Genomic DNA, 15582 nt, shown 5'->3' on the forward strand with positions numbered 1-15582 from the left:
TGGTTGATACCAGTTTTAACTTCATTTTCCCTCTCCAGAGAGGTGAATTTGGCCACTTATCCACAGCTTCCTGCTTAACTGTTGAAACCTGAATTATTTGTGTTGAGTGGCAAATCTCCTTAGCTGATCACTGCTTATGCTGCCCCTTGATTGCCACAGGAGTCCCACATTCAAGTCCTAATTCTACCAATAATTGCATGTGACCTTCACTTCAGCTTTAAAAATCGCTCATACACATTGGAAAATGGGGAGCTTGACTCAGTACTCTTTAAGACGATTTCTGGTTTTGAAGTTCCAGGTATCTTTGAAAAAGTCTGACTTTTTTCACTTCAAATTTCTCTCTCTGTCGTTTGGTAGAGATTGAGGTAGTAGATATTCCTTTAGGGTGCGCTAATAGGAAAAAAATTCCTGTTAATTTTACTAGCTCTCTTCTTGTATTGCAATTTTATTGCCCCATTTTGTTTTTCGTTTGTTTATAAGACAGACTATCAGTAGGGTATTTGGATGTCTTCGTCAAAACTGGAGTTTTGCTTTCTCTGAAGGATTTTAAACAAACAAAAACATTTTTTTAAAAAGTGTCATGGGTGCTCTGTGACAGATCTTGATAACTTGATACTGGTTAAGACAGAAAAACCAAACCCCTTCAAAGATGGAGGATGAGTGAGGGGGCCTGGGAGTTTGCAGATTGTGTCTAGTTTCCCTGCACAATGGCCAGCTTCTATCCTTGAACTCCGGAAGGGGAAGGGAGAAAACATTCCTTGAGCCCTTGCCATGGGCCACGCCCCATCCAAGCATGACTATTTAATCTTCACCACAACTATAAGAAGTATCATTATCCCCACTTTCCAGATAAGGAAGGTGAGGTTTAGAAAGCAAGTTTAAATCATCTTCTCAAGGTCACACAGAAAGGAGATGTCAGTGGCTCCATGGCCAGACTTGAGGCTGAAGCCCTCACTCTTCCTCCTTTTCACTGCCGGCTCACCTGTCCTTCATTTTACGTCTTAAAATGACAGATGTTGACACTGGCCAAGACTGAAAATTGAGAATGTGTGTACGACAGAAGTAGCGTTCAAGAGGTTTTATTTGTGCATATATTTTTAACTGGTTTGTATTTGAGTTTCAGTCTTCTTCAGAAATCAAGCACTATTCTGTCATCTAATATTAAATTAACTAAGCTCTCAGTTACTTCTGGTCCTTCAACCCTATTCTTGTGCTACTGGGATGACTCTTTGCCTCCTTTACCTGGGTTCTCATCACCTTCTCATCTTCTTTCTCATCACCTCCTTGGAGAGCCTTCTCTGACCCCTCAGACTAGGGTAAGTCTCCTGGTACACTCTCCTAGCTCTCTGGCTATCTCCTTTTTGATCATCTAATATATATATTTGATTGGCACATTAGCACAGAGCTTAAGTGGGCTCCAGAATGGACCTGTCTGGGTTCTTAACCTAGGCTGTACTACTTGCCAGCTGTATAGCTCTTTGACAGGTTTCTTAACCCCTGTGTGCCTTAATTTCCTCACCTGTAAAATGGGCTAATGATAGCACCTAGTATCCATTGGCCATCAGTGATGATTAAATCATTTCATCCGTGTAAAGTCCCTAGAACAGTGCCTTGCACATAGCAAGCACTCAATCACTCTTACCTATTATTGTGTCTTACTTTCTCAATGGACAGTGGTTCTACTGGAGCAGACACTACATCTGTCTCATTTACTGTTGCATTCCCAGTGTCTACCCACATTGTGGATACTCAATAAATATTTATTGCATGCTCTAATTACTACCTTTATGAATCACACAGCACTCTATCCTACTGAACACTTGGGGACCTTCATATATGTATGTATAATCTCATGACTCTCGTAAGTTAGTTATTATTGGTATAACGATTTTACTGATGGGGAAAGTAAGGTTCAGAGAGGTAAACTGCTCTGCTTTGGGTCACACAGCTATTAAATAGTAGAGATTGTATTAAAACCCAACTCTGGACCCACTGCTCTTGCTCTTTTCTCTTCCCTAGGCTGCCTCTTTGTGCCACAGAAAGAACAATGAACCTTATGTAAACCCTATGTAAATAGGAGGTTCTGGTTTCAGGAAACTAAAGCCAAAGCAAAGTAAGCAGAAGTTAACAAAAGAGTCACAGTCATCTGATCTTTTAATTAAGAAAAAAAAAAAGATATCTCCTCCTTCTTTCCTAGATACCAAAATGGATGTTGATTCCTGAGTGCAGATGGAAAATCATTAAGGCGTCTCCCATGGAGGTCACAGATTTCTGTATGGAGGACTAAAGAACCTATCACCAATGCTGACTTACAAGTAACCATTATGGTCCTCTTGGGCCACTCTGAACTATAATAATTCCCAGTGTTGGACGACTGAGCTAGAAGGCTTTTGGGAACTGTGACTGTACTGAATTAAGGACAGTTTATGTTGGTGCTTCTCAAACTTCCCTGTGCACATGAATCACTTGGGGACCTTATCACAAAAGCAGATTTTAATTGAGTAGGTCTGGGGAGGGGCCTGGGATTTTGCATTTCTAACAAGTTTCTAGCTGCTGCCGATGCAGCTGGATCACAGACCACCCTTTGTAAAACGAGGGTTTATAGGACTTCCTTGGGCTGTATTCTAACCAAAGGACCCCAGTAAATGACGGCCTTTGAAATCACAGAAAGAGCAGGAGTCTCCTAGAGGAGTCATCTGCAATCAAATCCAGCTCTGTTACTTAACAGGAATGGACCCATTGGCCAAATTCTTTCCTTCTTTGGGTGTTTTCTTGTATAATTGGGCATGCTGAGTATTGGGAAGGAGCAACAGTTTGATGCAAATTATCTCTAGGGCCCTTTTCAGTTCTAAGATTGCATGACTGCTTGACTCATTCTAATGCTGGCATTAAGGTTGAAATTTGTATTTTTTAAGAAGGGAGCCAGGAGGGGCTTGGAATCTTGTGAAAGAGACTTCTAAGCAGTAGCCTTGGGAGGCAGTCAATGCCCACAAAGACCCCTGTCCATGATCCAACTCCTCTGCCCCTTTCTGCTCCTCTGTGGTCAATGACCACTCCATCAGATAGCCAAGAACATTTTGTCACCATGATACACTGGTATTTTGTCCTAAAATTTCCGGACCATGAAGGCAGCCTTGGAAAAATGATGGTAAACTTGAGCTAGAGCCATACATCCACGGACCATCAGAGATGGAGTGACACGGATGCCACAGAGCCAAAAGACCTCATATCAGAGAGGAGAAGACACTTACCCAAGGACAGTCAGCTTGAAAGAGATCTGGGCCCAGAGTTCTTGTTGGCCTACTGCCAGCCCCATGTTTTCCTGTGGAGTAAATGAACACAATGTGCAGGTTTTTATAATATGCCCTGGATGTCCTTAGGTAACTGTCATAAAATAAATTAACACTCCAATGTGAGGAACACTACCTGTGTTTTCAAGTTCCTCTTGATGTTCTTATTTTATTTATTTATGTAGGCCGTCTAGTTTAAAAATAAAATCCCTAAGACTGGTCTCAGGTATTAGGTATTGTTGGCAGTAATTGAAGACACTGAACTTGAAAGCTACCTTCCTCCTCCAATTATATGTAGGGAGAATTAGGCCTATTTCCCAGGAACTGGTACTGCCATCTTGCTCCAAGTACACTGAACACTGAGAAGTGCTTTTTTATGTGAGAGAGCGAGGAGAGATCAAGGAAAGGCAGAAAAGAAGACAAGAAACACAGGGAGAAAGACTCTAATGCAGTTCACGGCATCATGGAAAACTAGAAAACCCACTCACCATCCTTCATGCTTCCCATCTTCCTGGGTCCCATACTTTCTGTGAAATTTGCATTCTCTGGCACATTCGGGGCTTTTAGAATGTTACTATGAACAGAAAGAAAGTGAGAAGGAAGGAGAGAGAGAGGGAGGGAAAAGGAGAGAGAGGGAGGGAAAAGGGGAGAGAGGAAGGAAGGAAGAAAAGCTTACTGTTTCCCTATGTTTATTAACATAAAATTTTATGAAAACATGCTTTATCATAGAGTGTTATTAATATTGGCTTTCTTCCCATGAAATGAGATATTAGGACTTCTATAAGAAGAAAGATGTTCACTCACAAGTAGACAGAATCCACATGTCACAGTGAGACCATCACTGTGACCACTGTCATTGACTTCTTTGCATAGGCCGTCTGGCAACGTATATTCAAAGTTGATTTAGTGTCAGGTGCCATGGAAGGTGTCATAGGAGGTACAGACACACATCGTACTCAGAACCAGGTTCCCAGCATGGTGAATTGTCAGGTCGTCTCCCGTGAGAGCTGCCAGAACTATAAACTATCAGGCATATCCTCGCCTTGTCACAACACAGCCAAGCATTTCTCCCTCCCATCCCTCCCACTGTTCACAGTGCCTGTCTTGACCCTCTTACCCCTTGCTCCCTATATCATATCTTACCCCGCCCTTGATCTTCCCAGTTCCTTACCTGGCTATTTGCTTCATCCTGTCATTCCATGTTAGTGCTGAGGATGACTATTCAGGCTCTGCTCATCTTTCCTCGATTTGTCAGGTCACATTCTGTTCCTGGCCACACTATTCTTGGCCATCTGAATAAACTTTAAGTCAACACTGTCCGTGGGAGCTCCCACGTTACCTAACCTCATGGGTCAGTGTATTCACTTCCTATTGCTGCTGGAAGAAATTACCGCAAACTCAGTGGCTTAAAACACAGTAATTATCTTACAGTTTGGAGATCAGAAGTCCAAGATGGATTTCACTGGGATAAAATCAAGATAGCAGCAGGACTTTTGTAGGCTCTGGGGAAGATTCTGTTTCCTCGCCTTTTCCAGCTTCTCAAGGCTCCCACGTTTCTTGGCTCATGACTCCCTTTCTCATTTCCAGAGCCAGCAATACCCCGGTGAGTTTTTCTCATGATGCCGTCTCTCTGGTTTGAATCCTTCTGACTCCCTCTTTCCCATTTAACGACCCTGTGATTACAGTGGGCCACCTGGATATTCCAGGATAATCTCCCCATGATAAACATAGCTGATCAGCAACTTTTATTCCCCTTACAATGTAGTATAACCTACTCATAGGATCCGATCTCCAATTTGTTCCCTGGACCTGGGAGAAGATTACACCTGGAGATAGGCAGGAGACAGCTTGGGTAGGCAATTGGTCAAAGAAGACAAAACATTCAGAGACATTCTTGCCACTGTACTGCACAGCTTGCTCTCACCAGCTTTACAGTTTTGCCAAGAATCATCATATCTTGCTGAAAACATCTTACTCACTCTGAGACTACAACAGAAATTTGATATGTAGCTATTGCCATCAAAAAGACAAAACAAATATGCATTAAATATTTAGATCACAACCTATGGAACATCTATTATTCAATGCAACATAGTTATAAATGCAATAAATAATAATAATAATAAATAGTTTTAAATATTTTTAAGACACCTCTGTCAAACAATGAACTGAGTACTCTACATGCATATTATCTCTTAATTTCTACAACATCTCTACGAGTTAGGTGCTACTGATATTGACACTTTTAAAGGAAGTATAGGCTTAAAGAGGCTTGGTATATTACGACAAATTACACAGCTAGTATACGGAGCAGAGGGATTTGAACCTGGGATGGATTCCATTGCTCAAACACAACCACTAGGCTACACCACCACATTAGCAGGTCAGAGGAGGGGACGATCAGAATGGCATGTGCAGTAGCTGAGAAATGCTTCCTGGAGGGGGTGATACACGAACACACATTTAAAAAGTTGCTCAGTGGGAATCTCCTTAAAATTCCTCTAAGACTGTAGGGGAAATCACAATTTATTTAACTCCATCTACCTAAACAAGTTCACTCCCTAGGGCTTGCCTGTGCTGGTAGGGCAATGTGCATTTACGAACAGTGCTCCTTTTATTTCAATTTCCCATTCCCACCTTGGTGAGGCCATTAAAAGAGAAGTCACCTTTGTTTCCTTTAGGTCTTAGATTGGCCTCTTCCCTGTAGCCCTTGAGGGACCATTTCCCAGCATGGCCAGATGAGGGTGTGTTTGAGTGTGAGGGAAGGACAGGTGGGAGGTACTGAGTACCGCGTATACGCCTAGCGGGCTCTAGAGGCCAGTTTATGGAGCATGAATCAATATGATAGAAATTACTTGTATCCCATCAGAAGCTCTGCAGACCACACATGTCATTCATTCATTCGTTCATTCATTCCTGATCAAGCATTCATTTTGTAGACAATGTGGATATAGAAATGAGCAAGATATGGCCCCTTCCTTGAAAGATCCAAGAATCCATAGGAGAAAATAAACAAAAATCATCTTCTGTGAACAAATAAATTCAGACGCAGATGCAGCAAGTAAGTATTAAGTACAAAGTGCCAAGAGTCTATCGTCTGAACATACACCATATGTATATCACCGTATTCTAAACTATTTGTATACACATTGTAACTTCTACTAGGGTGAGATCTCTTTGAAGATAGACTGTTTGAGCCACCATTGTTTCTTTAGAGAGCACCACATGAATTCTTACCCATAGTAAAGCCTAATAATGCTGGTGTTGGGGCAGATATAATCTGCTTTAATGTACCAAGGAGACTCCATGGAGATGGCCATGCATATTTGTTTTGTTTTGAACCAAGTCGTTAATTCTGAGACAGGAAAAGACATGGTTTTTCTCCTTGGAGTGGCTTTTGGAAAGGCCCTAGAATTCATGGGTAGCTTGGTTTTCAAGCATCACAACTCCCGGGCATGTAAAGCAGGACAGCCTAATGCTTAAGATCCTGAGCTTCAGAGGAAGACAGATCTGGCTCCTAAATTTCTTTCTGCCACTTTTCCTTTCTAGGAGACCATGGTTCCATAGGTTAAAATATATCCATGCTGATAATGATGATGTTTTGATGATAATGATAAAAAGTTCATATTCATTGAATCCTCATTACGGCCAGATACTAGTTTGAGAGCTTACATATGTAAAGTCATTTAATTCTCACACAAACATCATTATCCTCATTTGTGAGATGGAAAAACTGAGGCACAGACAAGTTAAGTAATTTTCTCAAAGTTACCCAGCTAGGAAGTGGCAGAATGGGATTCAAGTGGCAGATTAAGCTGGCTACAGAGCCTGTACTCAATTATTGTTAAAATTCCTATGATATTTGTGACTTCTCCAGGGGAATTTATATGAGGAATTGTGATTTCAATAGAACTGGGATGGAAGTTTCTCAAACCTGAGTTTGGAAGCAATGATGGCTCTCTCTTTTATCTTTTCCCTCTAAAATTACAAGCACTATAAAAGCAGAGGTCACCTCATCTGCTTATGGATTCTTTTGATTTTGTTTTAATCCACTGAGCAAGTGGCTGGTGCTGCCATAGAGTGGAATTGCTCACCACACCCTTCCGTTCTTCTATTAGCAGATGAATCTTCTGCTGTGTGATATGAAATTGTTCACGCTATGGTGGTTAAAGAGGAATTGAGGGGAACAGCTGTGTTCAAAGGAGAGAGGCCATTTTGGCAAGAAGACTTGAGACAGTGGTAATATGCAGGTGCTCAGTCTACAGAAGAGAAGACTTGGGGGCCATGGTTGTGGTCCTCAACCATCTGACACACGGATGTTCCCTCGAGGCCACTGAGCATCATGGGTAAGACCCTGATGCACGGTATGCTATGGAGTGAGGATGACCTGTGTCTCACACCACTCCACACTTCTGAGCTATGTGCCTCAGGGAAGCTACTTCCGGAGTCTCAATTTCTTTACCTGCCAAATGGAAATAGTAATACAAATCCAAAATGCCTCATTTGCATTCCTAAAATCCAAATATATCTGAAAACAGAACATATTTTCATAAGTCCATGACAAACTCATTTGGCAGCTAAACCTGACCTGAGCTGGCATGAGGCTTGTTATAGTCTGTCTTTATCCTACTCTGTGTGAATATGCATGTGTTTTGTTGTAAAATATTAATGTGTTTGATTAAAACGCATATCCCAGGTCCTGCTGATGGTATCAGATTAATTACAACATATACACTATATTACCTTTCTAAAATAATAAAAATAGTTATGAATTTCAAAATACATCTTGCTCCGAGAGTTTTGGATAAAGGGTGGTGTGCCTGTACTAACTACCTCATTAGTTCCTATGTGGATTAAGTGGAATAAAATACAGACAGGGTTTAGCAGTTACTAGCACATCATAGATCAACAACAAATGTTTCATTTTCTAAATTGTTATTGCACTTAATGTATTAGGCACATCAGTTAAGCCATTTGTTGTATGATGCCATTAATTTTATTCTCTTTATAAGAACATTGTAATACACATTGTTGAAGAATGCTCTACTATGGTCTTCACCATTTTTTTTTTCAAGATGCCTTCTGAACGTTTTGATGCTGGTGCTGTTGTGATTTTCAGAAAGTTTAAGTTGTTAAGGTTTTTTTAGGTCCCAAAAAAGACTTCTGTTCCTTATTATAACAGTACTTCAATGGTTTGATGACTGAGATGTTGAGAGCCGGTGGTTTTCACCACACTCCGAGGAACAGCCAAGCTCACACATGCACAAACAACATATATGTCACATCCACTGCCCAGCCAAGCACAGTCAAAGATGCCTTCGATTGTTAAGAAGCACTCCAAGTTCAGAGATAAAATGTAAACAAATACGTATCTATGAACTGATGAATTGCAGGATGGTCCTACAAAGAGTAGAATTTAGTTGGGGTTCAGGGGGGCCACTTACAGCAGGCTATGAAAAACCAACCATCGACCGCAACAAAACTTCCTCACAAATAGATTTGTTCAAAGATGGAATGGGCTACCTTTGGTTTTGTTAAACTCCAGTTCTCCGGCAGTGGGGAAGCTGAGCCTGGATAAATGCTTACAGGGGTTATTGTAGCAGGACTTCAAATCCCTCAAGGTGGTTTGCATTAGATGACTTTCGAGAACCTTCCCAACTCTGAGATTCTGTGAGACTCGAGGAGGCAGAGGAAATAACCCAAGCATCCGGGAAAGAAGCCCATGAGATTCCCTCAAGCTCCCAGGTTTTGCTTGGCTCTTGGACTCTTCTCTTTCGAGTGACTGGTTTTGAAGGCTGAGTTCAGTTCTCATCAGTCATACATTCTGCTGTGCTACTGTCTAAAAAGTATAGAAAAAAAAGGTGTTGAGTTTTGAGACATCTTTCAACGGGGATGAAGTAAAGCATTTACATTTCCCATGGAATTGTGGATCAACTTGACACTTGTAGAAATCTTGAGGATGCTACGCAGTCTTTAAATTAGCTACTGCTAATGCATGTTGACATTCGCTGATGGATCGGGTGAATGCAGCATGCCCTTTATCCCTGTCGGAAGTCTAAATCAACAGGAGACCCAAGAGGGTTGACAGAAGGAGAACAAAATGCCAGCTTTAATACTGACAGAAAGAATACTGGAGATTGAGGCAATAATGGGCTTGGTAAAATTGGTTGACTTTTCCACCTGGCCACTGACAGTGCTAGAAAAAAAGACATTTTTCTCTTTGTGGCAAGATCTTATCCTACATGGCAAGGAACACAGCTGCCCTCTGCAAGCAGCTATGGAATGTTAAAGGGGAACAGAAGGATGGTCTATGTCCCAAACTCTCCAGTTAGATGACTTTGGGGGCTCTCTCTGGGGAACAATAGGCAGAGGGACAGGAGTATTTAAGGGGAAGTTTCCTTCAGGGAGACCTGTGAAGTGGGGAATAAGTATTTCCTACCAGATTAGCCTTTCCTTGGTTGAAACCTTTACTTTGGAGAAGAGTCTATATTTTTTATGGTTTTGGAAGCATTCCACACTCCTGAACAGAATTTTATATTTGCAAACTTTCACATACAAAAAATTGTGAATAACCCTGTCCTCGATATTTGGGAAAAAAGAAGTGATGGCCTCTATCAAAAGAGGCCTCCATTTAATCGCATACCGATGTGATGGTGAAGCATTTTGGGAAGAGTTTTCTTTAGATAATTCTGTGCAGAACGAACCAGCTGTGTGAGCTTGGCCAAGTCACATCACTCTCTGGGTCTCTTTTCCCTCAGGGGTTAACCCAGTGGTGTGTTGGTTGGCTGCCTTAATCCCTTCCATCCCTCGCATTCTCTCATACTCTGCTCTCCTATTTCCAAGAACAATAATTGCCGCAGAAAATATCATCTTGCCCTAGATCGTAATCTTCATGACTTCATCCGTGTGAACGGACAAACATCAAAAAACAGCTGAAGCAGAACACAGGATCTACGGCGATGTCAAGCAGCCCTTCCTTAAAATCTCCCGTTGAGATAAACTTTCAAACAAACAGCACTTGTGTGTCAGCGGGGAGGCGGCGGAAGGTGGTACAGGATGAAGCAGAGTCTTTATTCAGTGTATACGCTCCCATTTCCTGGGACAGCGGGAACTTTGTCTTTTCTGACATGCTTGCCTGTGTTGTCGCTTGAAGATAGGGAAGAAAAGGACGTGTATGAGCTGCTTCCTTCCTCAAACCTTCAATCACTCTCTCAACCTAAGTCTGCAACTTTTGTGGCTCTGAGCTAGGCTCCTGTGCAAGGGAAGCCAGGTCGGCTTGCACACATGTACACACACAAGAGTAATGATACACACACCTTTCTACTGCTGAGCTGAGCCAGGACTGAGACCCCTGTGAAGGAAGGGGCAACGTGACACAATGCCCTCACGCGGTGTCCACTCCTCTCGGATCACATCCTTGATTCACCTCTGAGGACTTCACTGCTCCCCCCTTAACGTCACCACAGCACAATAGATACATGTCTCCATTACACTTTTTCTTTTTTGAGGAAGATTAGCCCTGAGCTAACATCTGCTGCCAATCCTCCTCTTTTTGCTCTGGAAGACTGGCCCTGAGCTAACATCTGTGCCCATCTTCCTCTATTTTGTATGTAGGACGCCTGCCACAGCATGGCTTGATGAGTGGTACACAGGTCGGGCTGTGCTGCCAAAGCGGAGCCCAGGAACTTAACCTCTAGGCCACTAGGCCAGCTCCCCCATTACACTTTTCTATCTAGTAGGGCACCTATTTTGTCTTCATATATGTCTATTCCTTCTAGACCATGAGATCTTAGAATGCAAGGACTGTCACAGATTTATTTTTGATTCCCTGGTCCCAAGCCCTGGCATATAAACAGCAATCCATAAATGATTTTTGAATGAATTTGGGGCTAAGGAACACAGTAAACACCTTCAGACTCTCTGCCCATTTCACAATCACCCCCATTTCCTGAAAACAACCACTGTTCAGTAAGAGGGGTGGACCCCTGGCAGTGGGTTTATAGTACCTGAGACCCCCCTCCCCTGCAACAGTGGAATAAACCTTGACTCAGTCTGGCCAATCAGATTCCCTCTAGCAGGTTCAAAGGTCAGCTCCACCTTTCTCATGACAGGAACCAAATGGGAGGCGTTTCTCTTCCGCCAGGTGCCCAAAGAAACAATGTAAGCTCTGTAGAAGATACAGAAATGAAGACTGTTTTTATTAATGGAAGAAACGCCTGTTTACTATAAAAATACTGACAATGTATACATATACGATGTAGAAGTTAATGTTTAATAATGGCTAAGAATATGTTGTAAGAGAAAAGTAGTAAGTGGTGGGGCCTTGTCCTACCAGATGAAAGCGGTATGGTAGTCGAGATGCATAAATATGTTGGTGGAATAGACAGGACCCAGCTATAAATGTGCACTCACTCTATGATAAATGTGCCATTTCAGCTCAGTGGGGAAAGGACAGACTGTATTTTAACGGTGCAGAGACAACTGATTTCACATTTGGATCAAAGTGAAGTTAAGCTATGTTAAAAGAAGTATAAAAATAAATCCTCATGGACTAAATGTAAACATAAAAATAAATAATTGTTAAAAAATAATATTAAAGGGGCTGGTCTCGTGGCCAAGTGGTTAAATTCGCATGCTCTGCTTGGGTGGTTCAGATCCCGGGCACAGACATGGCACCGCTCATCAGACCCTGCTGAGGCAGCATCCCACACAGCACAGCCAGAGAGACCTACAACTACAATATACAAGTATGTACTGCGGGGATTTGGGAGAAGAAGGAAAAAAAAAGTTTGGCAACAGATGTGAGTTCAGGTGGCAATCTTAAAAAAATAATATTAAAAACTATATTCATACTTTGAGGTGGAGGACGCCTTCCTGAGCAAGATGGAGAAACCCATAAGCTGTAAAGGAAAAGGAAAATTAGCAGCTATAGTTACGTTAAAAATTAATATTAATAATTAAAAAAATTCTAACTGTTAAGAAACTCCACAAAGAAAGAAGGCAAATAACTGATTATGAGAAAGTATTTGCAACTCCTATAACACACAAAAGGATAATGTCGCCAGGATACGAAGAGCTTTTACAAATTAAGAATTAGAAGACACTCTAACAGAACAATGGATAAGGGCATAGTTTTAAAGCGTTTTGGGGGGGGGGGTGAAATACTGATTTTTATTCAAAGCAATAAGTCAGCAAAAGCATAATTTGTTCCGTGCCCTCTAGATGTACAGCCTATGAAGTTCTGGGAATCAGCTCTTCTTAATATGAGCTGCACAATTTGACACTGAATTCACCCAACCTGTTTTAACAACAGAGTCATCAAGAATGTGTCGAGTGCCCGCTTACTTTCATTTGACGACTCTGTCAATATCACCGCCTACCACACAGGGCTTTTGTGAGAATTAACTGCGATAATACACGTAAAGTCCCAGGAGCCCAGGAAAGGGGCCTGGCAAGCAGTGCGCTTAACTCAGCTACTTCCCTTCCACCTTACCTTGTCTCTTTCGCCACAGTGCTTAAAAGCAGGAGCTGTTTCAAATGCATGTTTGTATCGCAGAGTTTGTCCCAGTGGAAGGAAGGAGGAAGGACAGAAAGGAAGAAGGGAGAGGAGGAAGAAAGGAGGAGGGAGGGAAGGAGGAAGAAAGGAAAGAAGGAGGGAAGAAGAAAAGGAGGAAAGGAAGGAAGGAAGGAAACGACAAATGGGTCCACATCGAATGTGGCCGAGTCCATTCACGGAGCAGTTCCTCCTCCAGCCACATGATGGCGGCATGAGCATTGCGGCGCTCCCGCGCTTGCAGGCCTGGCGCTTTAAATCCCCATATTTTAAAGCCGAGGCGCCTGGGTGTGTTTGTGTTTGTGCTTACGAGTCAAAGCTACGCCCAGGATCAGCGCTCTCAGCTGAGCTGTAGTGCAGGTCGACACGAAAATCTTCGAGGGTTTCATGGTCTGTCTTTCTACAAAAATCCCAACAGACGTTTGGGAGTAAAAAGGACTTTGTAGTCCTTTTCAAAATGGGGAGAATTTCCTTAGATACACAGCATCGGCTCCGCTGGGTTTGCAATCTGAGGGCAGGTATTGCGGTTAATGAGCCACTGGCTTGCTGCTCCCCGGGCTGGCTGGGGCGGTCAGCTGGTGGCATGATGGGAACGGCAGTGAGCCGCGCTGCAGCAACATGCCCGGGGATGGAAAATGTGATTTGTGACACAGCAGCTTGGGAATAATCATGAAAACATAATTGCTCCGGGCGGATTGCTGTCTTGTCTTTCCATTGCAAAGCTGCTTCACTTCGTATGAGAAGAACCGTGGGTCTTAGCTTTTGTTTCTCGAGGACAACCAGAGGCACACCCAGCAACTGTTCTGCCCCCGGTTACTTCGATGTGTCTTTGAACCCCAGAGAAAGGCTATCCCCAAACCGGGAAGAACCTGCCTGAGCTCCAGGCTCCCTGTGGCAGCCTGTCTGTTCAAGCAGAACCACCCAAGTCATGGATGTGGCTTGGAAACCTGTTCATCCTATCCTCTCCTACCCGGGAACGTGCTATTATATATAGACAGATGAATTTATTTTTTTATATTTTTGCCTTTTGAAAAAAATGTATAAGTCTTTTCATATGCACTTCTCTTTATAGTTTACACACATTTCTCATTTTGTCTTTGTCATGGCCCAGGAAGGAGGCAGAGGTCATTCATTGACAAGAACTTACAGACAAGGACACAAAAACTCAGAAAGATGAAATGCTGTGTCCAGAATCTCCGTTTCCCAGCTCAGTGGTGAGGAGCAGAGGACTCTGAGGTAGGTAGCCTGGGTTTGAGACCCTGTAGGGCCACGTTAGCTTACCTACATCAAGCACCTTTTTACATGACTCCCCGTCCTCCCAGCCCCGGATTCTGTGCCAACAGTTCCTTATAGTTTCAATAGCTTTTGTTCCTGAGCCGTCCTCCTGCCTGGGGCTTCTCGGGCTCACAGTAGGACTATTGCGCAGCTTTTAAGGACTGTCTGAGAGATTGATGCTGGAAGAGCCACCCCTGACCAAACAGGGGCTGGAACTGTTGGATAAATGCTTCCCCTTTTCATCCCCCAGGTGGATATTTCAAATGGGGCCGAGACTAAGCCACAGTCACTCCCAGTGGGAACCAGATTGACAGCAGATTTTCCCACTTGTGTTCCTTCTGTGCTGTTTCATTCACCGGAGCTTCACTCTTATTCCTTGGGCTTACCTCCCGGATCAACGACCTCGCTGCGAGCTCTGACTCAGGCTCTTCATTTAGGAACCCAGGCCAGGACAAGATGGGAGGGAAGCCAGACCTCTTACTCCAAGGTCAAGAGTCTGTCAATTCATAGACACACACACGCACACACACTTTTCTCCATGTCCACAGCAAGCAGGTGAATGAAGCAAGAGGCAGACTTGATTAGCTCTAGAATGTTTCCAGAGCATGTCATAAGTTGTTGGGGGCCCCCAAAGGGCAGGTCCTTGAAGGACATGGGTTCCTGTGCATTAATGGGTGCTAATGGACTTTCAGGCCCAGACACCTCTGGAGCAGCCACCTCCTTAGACCCGAGGCTGGCATCAGGCAGAGCCAGAAGCTGTCTCCATGGTGTGATTTAAGGGCACCATAAGGCTCTGTAATGCAAATATATGATATGGGTGGGGTGGCACCTTAACCTCAGCCTCTTTGCCACACCGGGGGTACGTTGGAGCTTGCAGGGGAGTAGGCAGTCCCAGGTGAATGCCTTCTGCCCAACCCCACTTTAAACTCCCATTTATTGACCGGTTATGAGTCACTGCCGTTCTGACACTTCTATACACATCAGTCTTTTCTTAACAAGGCTTCACAATAGAATCACCTGGAGAAACTTGAAAGATGCCAGTGCTAGGGACTGGCCAGGTGGTGCAGTGGTTAAGCGCGCACGTTCCACTTCAACGGCCTGGGGTTCGCTGGTTTGGATCCTGGGTGCGGACATGGCACCGCTTGGCAAGCCATGCTGTGGTAGGAGTCCCACATATAAAGTAGAGGAAGATGGGCACAGGTGTTAGCTCAGGGTCAGTCTTCCTCAGCAAAAAGAGGAGGATTGGCAGCAGATGTTGTTACCTCAGGACTAATCTTCCTCAAAAAAAGAAAAAAAAAAAAGCCAGTGCTAGTCACCACTCCCCGTTCTGTTTTAATCAGTCTGAGGGTGGGGCGTGGGCATCCAGAAAGTTCCTCAAGTGGTTTTCATGTGCAGTCAGGTTTGAGAACCATTGTTTGGAATTGTCTGCATTGTCTCTGCTCACTGTCACCCACACCTTCCGAG

The 15582-nt window shown here is 43.4% G+C and overlaps 2 long non-coding RNA genes across 3 annotated transcripts in view; one reads left to right on the forward strand and one right to left on the reverse strand.

Annotated features, from left to right (window-relative positions):
- Window positions 1-8263: 8263 nt before the first annotated feature.
- Window positions 8264-13407, reverse strand: LOC139085127 (uncharacterized). 2 transcript variants are annotated; one of them, XR_011543190.1, is made up of 4 exons: window positions 12784-13407; window positions 12144-12190; window positions 11388-11457; window positions 8264-10436 (listed from the first exon to the last, which is right to left on the reverse strand). It is a non-coding gene; the product is annotated as an uncharacterized lncRNA (long non-coding RNA). The 2 variants fall into 2 exon arrangements; XR_011543189.1 differs by having other exon boundaries at window positions 11297-11457.
- Window positions 13125-15582, forward strand: part of LOC139085125 (uncharacterized) — a 72138-nt gene continuing 69680 nt past the window's right edge. The window contains exons 1-2 of the long non-coding RNA XR_011543188.1: window positions 13125-13233; window positions 13955-14079. This is a non-coding gene — a long non-coding RNA (uncharacterized lncRNA). The remainder of the gene's footprint in view (window positions 13234-13954; window positions 14080-15582) is intronic.

The sequence above is a fragment of the Equus przewalskii genome, chromosome 8 (assembly GCF_037783145.1).
Source record: "Equus przewalskii isolate Varuska chromosome 8, EquPr2, whole genome shotgun sequence".
Classification (NCBI taxonomy): Eukaryota; Metazoa; Chordata; class Mammalia; order Perissodactyla; family Equidae; genus Equus; species Equus przewalskii.